The sequence below is a fragment of the Zonotrichia leucophrys genome, chromosome 9 (genome assembly GCF_028769735.1).
Source record: "Zonotrichia leucophrys gambelii isolate GWCS_2022_RI chromosome 9, RI_Zleu_2.0, whole genome shotgun sequence".
Classification (NCBI taxonomy): Eukaryota; Metazoa; Chordata; class Aves; order Passeriformes; family Passerellidae; genus Zonotrichia; species Zonotrichia leucophrys.
Window position 1 is genome coordinate 9,561,420 of NC_088179.1, and position 10,614 is coordinate 9,572,033.

The window sequence follows — 10,614 nt, forward strand, 5'->3', positions numbered from 1 at the left end:
CAGAGGCCCAAGGGCTGGAACAGGGTGTAGAGTGTCCCTCACTGGACATATTACAGAACTGTCTGGATGAAATCCTGTGCTGTGGGCTCAAGGATAACCCTGCCTGAGCAGGGCAGTTGGACCAGGTGACCTGCTATGGTCCCTTCCAACCCATCCCATTCTGGGATAACCCCAGTTCTGGCTTTCCAAAAACTGTAAATCCCAGACTGACATGGCAGCATCTCCTGACACCAGCTATGGTCAGCTGTAGCCACAAAGCAGACAGTGGCTTCCTGGGGCTGGCAAAGTCACAATAGCAACAGAAAACATCCCTGTGTGATAAGAAGAAAAAAGGCTGCTGACATTATTGCTCTGTGCCTGCTTCTATCTTCATCTTCCTGCTGCTCCCCTGGGAGATTTTGCAGCAGTAAACCAGGCTGAGGGAACCCAAAGGCTCCATATTTCCCCTACATCCCCATTGTCCCCCAGACAGCAGCTCTTTCCTAGTTCCACAAAGAACTGACAAGTTTTGACCCTTAGACAAAATTGCATTCCTGGGGCAATACACCTCATGCAATCCCCAGCAGCCTGGAGTCAGCCCTCTCCCAGGTGTCTGTTCACTACTGGGTGCAAAATGCTAAAATGCACATGTGTGTTACCCAAAGGCTTAGGCATTTAGAACTGAAACAGCAACACTTGAAACTTGGAAAGAAGTAGTAATTTGCAGGGCACAGAATACTGCACACAATGTCCCCAAACAGCAGCCCACATAAATAAAACCTATACCAAAAACTGGGGCTCTGGTGGAGGTTTTCACAAACAACCCCAAGGAATATATTTGCAATCCTTGGCTGTCATTTTGTTTCTATCATGACTCCTCATAAAGACATTCCTGAAAATGTCAATTTCAGAATCAACTCCTAAACTCTTAGGAAAAAAAAAATACCTCTATTATCTGTCCTTCACAGGCAATCAACAAAATTTTTGCACATTAAGTGCTTTACTGCCTCATGGCTAAAACTCTTCTTCCTTGCCTTCTCAAGATCCCCACACAAAATAAATGGTGACTATCAGGCATAATCTTTAAAACAAAAGTGAGTTCAGTAGCCAAGGCATGACCATTTCTATTAGCCTTTATATTTCATTATCTTTTAATAGACATAATTAGTTCCTTGATTAGAGACCCATGAACAGCTACAAAAAGGCTTGACTCAACTACTTGGACTTGGTTCTTTGCCTAAAGAAAACTGTGATTGAGGAGCAGGGATTTCTCTAAGAGAGGAGAATTTTTCCATGTATGAAATTACTGGTGTTTATGCTGTGGATCCTACTCTTTGTTTTGCTCTAAAAAACATATTTTCCCTTTCTTGCACTAAATCATGCACACACTGTGCGACCTGGCCTTCTTTTCAGGGAGCTGACTGCATTTGAATAAACAATAGCAGTCTAATGTTTATCAAGTCATTAATTCCTCATGAAAACATACAGCTGTATAAAGAGCCTCTTTTCCTTAGAAAAATTCAAGTGTAAGTTATTAAAAAAGAAAGCAGTTGCACGACTGTAGATCTTGGAGATTAAAGATCATCAGGGCTAGCACATAAAGCAATCAAAACATGGAAAATTTATGTAAAGAGACATTTTTACTGATTTGCTACTTCTTTTCTGTACAACAGTTATATTTACATATGAATGTAATTCTGGATCAGAAATAAAATTTTATCCATTGTATTTTTAAGTAGCATTATAAAATAGTAAACCAGTAAAATTCTCAAACATATGCTTGCCTACAGCTTTTATAACAGTCAATTTGGGCGGGGGGGGGAATTTACCTCTGCATCTTGTCAGTGCTCCCTTCGTTATTATATCCCTTATATTCCAAAAACACTACAATGGTAAAAGTGTCTAAAAGTCCTTAAATATAGCAAATACAAAGCCTTATAACTGTATGCCAATGGAAGTTATAGAACTTTACCACAAACTTGAGTCAATTTTTTTTTTATTTCTCCTTCTGCAAATTTACACCCTGGAATTTCACTTTTGTGTTAATTTTAAGTTGTTGGTAAGGGTTGAAAGTAAATTATGCTTGCCCTACCAATTCCCCCTTTACTGTTGAAGCTCCTTGTCCCCTGAGTGGCTGGGAGGTGTTTTGAGCACTAACCCATCAGATAGACATTACAGAGACAGCTTTGGTGTCCATAAGGCCACTGCCTACAATCAAGTACCTCAGCATACTGATTTGGCATTTCCAAGGCAACAGAGGCAGTTTGGAATAGAATTTGGACCCTGCCAGGAGGAGACTGAGGCTGTAACTCAATCAGTGCAAGCCTCCAACATAACAAAAGGCAGGTGGAGTTAAACACAGAGCAAAGGCAGAGAAAGCAAATCCTACCCTGGCAGCATCCCAGAAGGTTCAGTGAAATGTACAGAGACAAATGGGAAGTGGTCCTCTCTTACAGTTCAATAGAAAGGCTTCAAGCACGTGCTAGAGGTATGTATCAACTCCCCACACTGGTTCCAGCTTTTCTCCTTTATCATTATGCAATAATAGATGCAGTCTAGATTCTGATTCCCTTGCTGATACTGAATAGCATCCCCGGCTATGTCAATACAAAGAATTCAGTATTCAGAATTCATATTCACGTGGAGGTGAATATGCAGCCTCAATGGATACTACATTGCTCTCCAAGCATTTAACTGGGTATATAAAATACTCTATTCTGGGATAAGTGCTGCAAACCCTTACTTTGATTTAGCCAAGTTACTCTACAAAGGCTTCTTTTGAGTTCAATGGGGCTGTGCATGGAGTGACACTTCAAAGTCAGAACAGTAGCAGCCAATCCAGTGCAATGAATACCTTGCAATCAAACAAATATATAATTCAAAATTCCTTGGTCTCCAGACAGTATGGAAAGTTGTAAAATAAGTGGAAAACACAGCCTTTCTTCCCTTATTTTATGAAAGGCAATAAAGCCTCCTCTAACAGCAATGAGCCATTGCCATAAATCTAAATGGAGAAAGCCTGTTCCCTGAGCAAAGACAAAACAAGTTACTGTATATCACAGCAGAGGAAGGATCTAAAGATCAAAGGGTAAATACCATTTCCTGCAATGTGTTTTTCCAGGATACAGCTTACTCAGCTCCTAAGTTGTTCTACAGTAGAGAAAAAAAAAATGAAAGGGTGGGAGAAGTGCATGTTTAGGCTCTGGTAGATAAACATCCAGATACCACAAATAGAGCCATGCTTGTGCAGTAGAAACAATGTATCTAGTCATATGAAGTGACCCCTTTATTGTTATACATTCCTCCCCCCCCAGTATTTAGTAGATCTTTGGGATCCCTTGAAGCTGAACAAATGAAAAGTGTGGCTCTGGACTCTAGCTCCTAACTGCATGCCTTGGTTTGCTGTGAAGAGCAGTGCTCATTTGATGGCTCCTGATGGCCTGTGGATAAAGGCCTTTCACCATTCTACTCCTAGCATGGCATATAGTTCTCTCCTTAAATATAAGAAACATCCTGTACAACATTACATGAGGTACAGAGAAAACACATAACAAAATAACCAGCTATAAATACAAAAGCAATAGAAATTTTGTAAGAGCTTTCTGAAAGGCTTCAAATTCCAGCTCTCAAAGTTATCAAACTAAAGACTTTCTCTTCACTGCATTATATCCTTTACCTATATTGATGATTCCTTTGCATTACAATGCTGCAAGATTTTTCCAAGAGATTCTTACAGCGTCATTGGAAAGATGATGGATTCTCACAAAAATGCTGTGATAGGGAAAGCAACAGAAGTGATCTGGAGTCCTTCTCACACACTGAACCACTCAGAAACACCTCCCAGTACAGTTGCTTTGAGGGACAAAGATGCCTCTCCCTTGCAAAGAGAAAAGATGGGGTGAGGTAGATGTGCTGCCACTGTGGGAAGATGAAATGCCACACTGAACAGTGCTGCCTTTCAGCACACACACAGCCAGGGGCTACAACAGCTTGAGGCCAGGCAGCCAGACCCTCCTGCCACAGTGCCAGGGAGAGCCTTGAGCAAGGACTCTGAGGCAGAACACCTTGGGGAGTGCTGAGGGGCCAGGAGGCAAAAGTCATTTTTGAATTTCTGTTAGGACTACATAAACTGTTCTGTTCACCATATGGGCACAATTCAACAGTGAGAAAGAAGATCTCAGCTCAAAGACAGGGGATTGAGCAAATAATCATGGAAACTGTTGTTACTAGCCCCTTCAGGTAGGTAAGGGCTATAATCTAAACAATTCAGAGAGTCCTGCAAAAGCCAGTCATAAAGACTCTCTCAAAAGAAACATCATTAAAACAGTTTTGCATTCCTCCTTTTCTATTTTTGACCCCCCCAGGAGGGAGAAACTGAATCTGCCCTGGTCTCCTAACACCAATCAATCAGAAAGGGCCATAGTCTACACTGATCTGAGGCACACACAACAGCGCTGGTCACAATTCAGAAGTCACCATGTAGCCACTTCCCACCTGACAGACAGATATCCCTGTGGACATAGGGAAAATAATTCTTGCCATGTGGTAAGTGTGGGTAAAGTTTGACTTTTCCAAAAGGTGCCTACCACAGGCAGCCCAGAGCAAAGACGCTTCTTGGTTTGTTTTTACCCCAAAGTAAGAACCTGAGGTTTCTCTTGATTTATTTGCTTTCCCCTGACAACTAGGGACTGCACTCCTTTTGTTCTGGAAGTCAAGGGCAGGTTCATCATCCATTCTCCCGCCAACCAAAGCTCTATGGCAGATTTTCCTGACTCAAGAAACAAACTACTTATTTATCTGAATGAAGAAAGAGAGCCTCAGGTGTGCCACAAGGGAGATATCCCCTGGTTTGGGAAAATATCTAAGGATAGAATTTACCCTCATTTGTCAGTGTAGCTAGTAGTGGTAGGGACCCCTTCTTGCCTGTTCTTCACCTTATCAACTGTGCAAACCCTTCGGTACAAGAGGAAGCTTTGTAGGTGCTCCCCAGAAGGGCCTTGCAGCCACATGGCTGCAGCTCTCCTCCCCCTGTCCTGTGATCACAGCCAACGAAGAACAGGTTGTCTCTGCACCACCCCTAATTTCAGCTGTCCATAAGCTGACAAACCATTTCTTTCTGTCCATGTAACATGTCTCTGCCCTTAGCCCTAGTTACTCTGGATAATGTTGATGAAGATGAACTGACATCACAATTAGCCTTCCTCTATCCTCAAGCTGCCAATAACTTGTACCAATATATTTAAATATAATCCATGCAGGAATCAACATTCTTTCTTAGCTTTATAGCACCTTTCCATCCACTGATTTTCATGCATAGGTTTTGTTTTAAAGGGCCAAAAATAAATCACAAAAGCCAGGGAAAAATATGGTGAAATTGAAGCTATATTGAAATGACATCAAGTAAATGAAAATTAGTAAAACACAATGACATTGCACATTGACATTAAGGTGTCTTTTTAAAATATCACAGCTGAAATCAGTTTTGGCACTGAAAGCCACAGATTCTCTGGCTTTATTTTTAGTGTCTTTTCTGAGCATTAAACAATTCAACCAACCACTTAACTCTAAGCATGTGAGTAGTCTCACTGAAATGAAAGTTAAATGCTTTCTGAGCATGAATTATCCTTAGTTCTCCAAGAGCCATTCAAATTGTATTTAAATGTAGAGCCCTTTTAAACCTGCAAAAATCTAAAAGTAAACAATTTACTATCAGAGTTTATAGCAAGCACTTCAACTAGGCAATAATGTTGACACTCATTGGCTTAGCTCTTTATTTTATCGAGAAAATGCACAGAAAAACTCACTCCATTTACCAATCCTTTGGGAGACTTTCATTACTGGTCTTATATAACAGCAATTGAAGATAGAAACAAAATATTATTTAACAAGGTTTTATATGACAACATAAACAGTGACTGCTAGCTGAGTGTCGATCCAGACAGGTTTCTGCCAAGGTCACTTCCCTGCCAAAATACACATCCAATAACCATACATAAATTTTATTTTTAATGAATAACCACTAAATGGTTGCATAAACAGAGTAAACTGTGGGTAACTGTAGGTTATAATGAATATGTGTTGTAGCAACATTACCAACACCTCACACAGGCTGACTGCAAGACAGTGTCACCATCACCAGCCTGTTAGTTGGTGGCAAACCAAATTATGTTGGAACACTTCAGTGGTTTCCCTTGGTGAGAAATCTACATCTTTGCAACATCAGTTTTCTCACTCCTGAAGCATCCCTCATATTTTTCCTTTTCGGACATTTGGCTTTGGAAAGCTTAGAATTTGTAAAGGAATAGTCACTGACCTGGCAAGTCACTGTGGCAAGACTGTTCCCTATACCCTGTCCAAAATATAAACATGCTTATGTGCAGGACGTGTGGTCTGAAGTCTGAAATAGGAGTCTGAGATGTAAAAAGTCAGCTACCAACTCCTTGTGTGACCTTGGCCAAGTCTTTCAACACCCTTATCCTTCAGTTCTCTAACTGTGTAACTAAGAGAGGGATGCAGAGGGCTTTGTGAAGGTTATTGATTGATCACTGTTTGCAAAGCTGCCGAGGTGCCACTGGGAAAAAGCTTAAACTGAATGTGTTTAAAGGATCGATACATGTTATTACATTATTATTGAAATAATGGTAAATACATTGTACCAAAAACCTGGGAGAAAGGAAGAGACACAGTTGCAGACCAGCCCACAAAAGAGGAATTACATTTGGCATGTGATGTCTCATCTTGTAGCAGCAAAGAGAGCACAAGAAGAACCTTTTCTAAGAAAGGGTCTGATGCCAAGGACACTCAGCACCACTAGAATTAGGCACCCTCACGCTTCTCAAGGATTTATTTGGGAGCCACCCATTGAAATCTTCATAGTGGTGACCATTCATGCAATTTTGTTCAAAAAGCTGCCCTGTAATTTTCTTGTTACAAGATCCTTTTTATTTCTATGCTTTCTTCAGCCACATGTATATTTAGCTAAATTCTGATTTCCCACCCATGCAAATGCAAGGGGCATTTTACACTTTTCTTAAGTACTGACACATTTACGACTGTAATTTCTCTAAAATGTCATTCAGCCAAGATTGATTATTTGCTGCATAGTGAGTAGAGGAAAGAAAGAAAGGAGCTGTCAAGCATTCTTGCTTTTCTCTTTGGGGTGGAAAAATAGGCTTATCTTAAGAAAGACAGATCCTTTTATTATAGGATGAAATGAGCACTGAACAAATACTATGAGGAATTCCAGTTATGCTGATACTAATAGAAGAAATAGTTAAGATGGCAGAAAAAAACCTTGTGTGTTCAAAGACTTGAAATGCATTTGTACAAGGTGGGTCTTGACCTGGCAAGACTCCATTAATTTCCTGGGGCTTGCAGTTGCATGTGGCCCCCTTGCATGATGCACTTAACCTGCTGCCTCTCCCAAAAGCATTACCAGGCCATGTTTTCACTAATTTATTCCATTTCTCAATCTTCCTCCTATGTGTTATAATAGCCATTCTTACCTTCCTGTGGCCAGTAAAGTTCTCCACTGGAAATTGTAAGTATATTCTATCAAGATTTTGTTATTGCTCTACTGTAGAAGTATTATATAATCAAGACTTGCAACAAGCTGCATAGAATGCAAAATTGCCTTTTTTCAAATATTTCTCTCTCACAAAGAACTAACAAATCCACCTCTATTCCCCACAATTCAAATGTCTGCAGTAACTGTTTAGGCAGATTAACAGGATTCCTTTAATTTTTACTGTTCTAATCCTTGTAAAATATTGGCCAAGGACCAGGTTCTGGTACCTTTACTGACAGAAAATCTCATGGAAACCTGAGAATCTTCAAACTAACTTTGACAACTTGTAAAGGCTATTGAATTAACCAATGGTATCTGTGAATAACAATCCAAAATCCCAACAAATGGTTCAACACCTTTGCGAGTGCTGTTAGAAAAGTGTGTCTTTATGTACAGCACAGTCACCAACAGTACAATGTGCATTTAGTGTAATTTGACACAAGAGAAACTGCTACCTTGTAAAGCAATGCCCAAGCTCCAGGACAGTTTTGAAAGCAGTTTTTTTCCACAGCAGCTCTCAGAGCCAAGCTCTTCCAGACCCCTGGTTGCAGCACACCTGACCAGCTCTCACAGCTGCTTTCAATCCCCAAATTACAACACAGGTGAAGCTTGAGGCACTATAGCAGAACTATTTCAAACCTTACAACTTGTGTGGGTTTCAAACAGTGACACAGGTCACAGAAATGGCTGCTAAAACTACTAAGGACTGGGAAAAGGCTCTTGAAGGAACAAGGAAGGACATTCACTTTAGAAGGCCATTTTTCACTCTGCATATTGTTCAATCAAACAAAGACATCCAAATCTTAAGGTGTAGTAAGCACTACACAGAAGAAAAGGAGAAGATATGGGAGCTTTACTCCAAGCTACTGCAAGGTGATTTCATACCAAACTAAGCCAAACAGAGCAACCTCCATGGAAGGCCAGAGTTTATCACAGTTTGTGGTTTGGCCCAGTTGGCTGACATTTTAAGTCCCATCTGAGCCTGAAACTTGGCAGATAACACAAGTTTCTTTCTCTCCTCTGTGAGGTATCCCATTTTCTTCCTCAGCACTCAGACAATTTGGCCTAAATATCACTTCTGCTCTATGGACATGAACCGATTTGACAGGATAAATTACAAAAACAAACAAACAGTCTCAAATTAAAAGTACGATATGAAAATAGTACAAAAGCTGACTCACCACTAACAGTCTCTTCACAAAAAAAGTTGTTTCCTGCCCCAGAAACAGGAACCAGCCAAGAGATGGAGCAGACAAAGCACTGCAGAGGGACCACGTGAAGAGAACAAAGGCTCTGCGCTGGGTTTAAATAGGGTGAGCCCCAGGTGAGACTCATCAGGACAATCAAGGCTCTCAGGATTTAACCCGGGTGGGCCCCAGGTGGGGCCCATCAGGGCAATCAAGGCTCTGAGGTCCTGCCCTTTGCAAACTGTTAGTGGGACTTCAGAAACAGGTGTGATAAATGGGCTGAGCCCACCTTCAGCTCTCCCCTCAGAGCTTCCAACGGCCCCCAGGTTTAAAACATTTTTTGCCTCTTTCTTCCAGCAGCATTGAAATCATGCCCAATTTCATAGGAATTGTTTTAAGCCTGACACTGACACATGAATTTGATGCTGAACACAGAATCAGTTAAAAAGAAGTGGAGAGATGGAAAATACCTGTTTGGTTACAAAGTGCACCTCACATCAATTGAGAGTTGGTCCCAAGATTTTCTGTCCTTTGGAACTGTTCAGGTCATGAGGCTTTCACAAAATCCCTTCTCAAAGTGTTTCCTGATAGCCAATTTCTTTTTTTTTCTCAGTTTTACCAAGGATTAATTTAGTCATAATAATGCATCCTTCAGCCATCCAAAAGTCTTCTCTCTTCTTAATATGTGGACCTTTGGAGTATGCTAGACAGTTCACATATCCTCTTTAGTCATTGTTTCCTCTTTCAGATATTTCTTTTGGAAATTAAACTTGGCAGAGAGCAGAAGACAGCTCTATTACCATGAAGCCTCCAGTGACTGCAGCTGGAAAAAGAAAAGCTCCTTAGTTAAGTACTTCAATGTGCAAATAACACATTTTGGAGTTAACAGCAATCCCCAGAGTGGTGATTCTCAGAAGCTCTGTACGTGGAAATCTCACTCCATGACAGAGAAGGAGCTTTAACCAGCTAAGACACTGGGGAGGAAGACAGTGTTTTCTCATAGCTAAAGCACAAGTTGGATCATCTGAAGCTTCTCCTGGCTTGGACATGAAACTACTGTGTGGTCTCCTATGCCTTTGTTTCCCTATCTATCAAAAGTATTTATGGGAATTTGGCTTCTTTTTCTCCCTCTTAGTCTTTCTTATGAGTCTCAGGTTTCAACCATGGGACAAGCAAAATTTTAGGGGGAAAAGGATACCAGAAAGTCCAAAATACCTTGAGCCCTAAGAGCATCTGTTCATGCATCACATATACAATTCAAATACTGAAGGAATTAAAAAAGCCATCATTCTCACTTGATGAGGAAGAAGCAAAACACTTCCCAAACTCACAGAAGAAAGTCTGAATTCTGTAGGGAAGTGCTGGAATGGGAAGTAAACATGAGAATTAAAACCTGGCAAATGATGTAGTGGACTGTTACCTTTCTCTGCATCCAGCACACAAGCACTGATGTAAGTGGTAGCTGGCTGTGAGTGGGGTACCTCATGTGGAATCACTCCTGGTGCGAACTTCAGCACCACTGTGCTAGGCTGGTATGACACCAACAGACTGGTTTAGAGGAGATGAGAACCAGCATTAGTTTCCCTAATGACTAAACATCTCCAGCAACCACAACCCTCACCAGAAACAAAACCCCAGGGTAAATTTTGGACTGAGTTTCCAGCACCCATCCCTCTCATTCATCCCTCACTACAGACAGGGTCTCGACCAACCATCTCAGTTGGTATCAGTGCACAAAACCAGCTGCAGGGTTTTTGTCCTGACACAAATTACACAGTGAGATCTGGATGAACTGCAAGAAATTGCAGCTGGATTTTCAAAGCTGCATGGGAAGAAAACGAGAACAACTTTCTGTAAGCCAAAGGGAGATTGCTCCACTCC

The 10,614-nt window shown here is 41.1% G+C and overlaps 1 long non-coding RNA gene across 6 annotated transcripts in view; it reads right to left on the reverse strand.

Moving 5' to 3' along the window:
- The window catches only part of LOC135451910 (uncharacterized), a 113,537-nt gene extending 104,723 nt beyond the window's left edge, over nt 1–8,814 (reverse strand). For 5 of the 6 annotated variants that reach the window (XR_010441474.1, XR_010441477.1, XR_010441475.1 and 2 more), the window contains exon 1: nt 8,728–8,814. This is a non-coding gene — a long non-coding RNA (uncharacterized LOC135451910). The remainder of the gene's footprint in view (nt 1–8,727) is intronic. The other variant, XR_010441473.1, reaches the window with a different exon arrangement.
- Nucleotides 8,815–10,614: the final 1,800 nt, after the last annotated feature.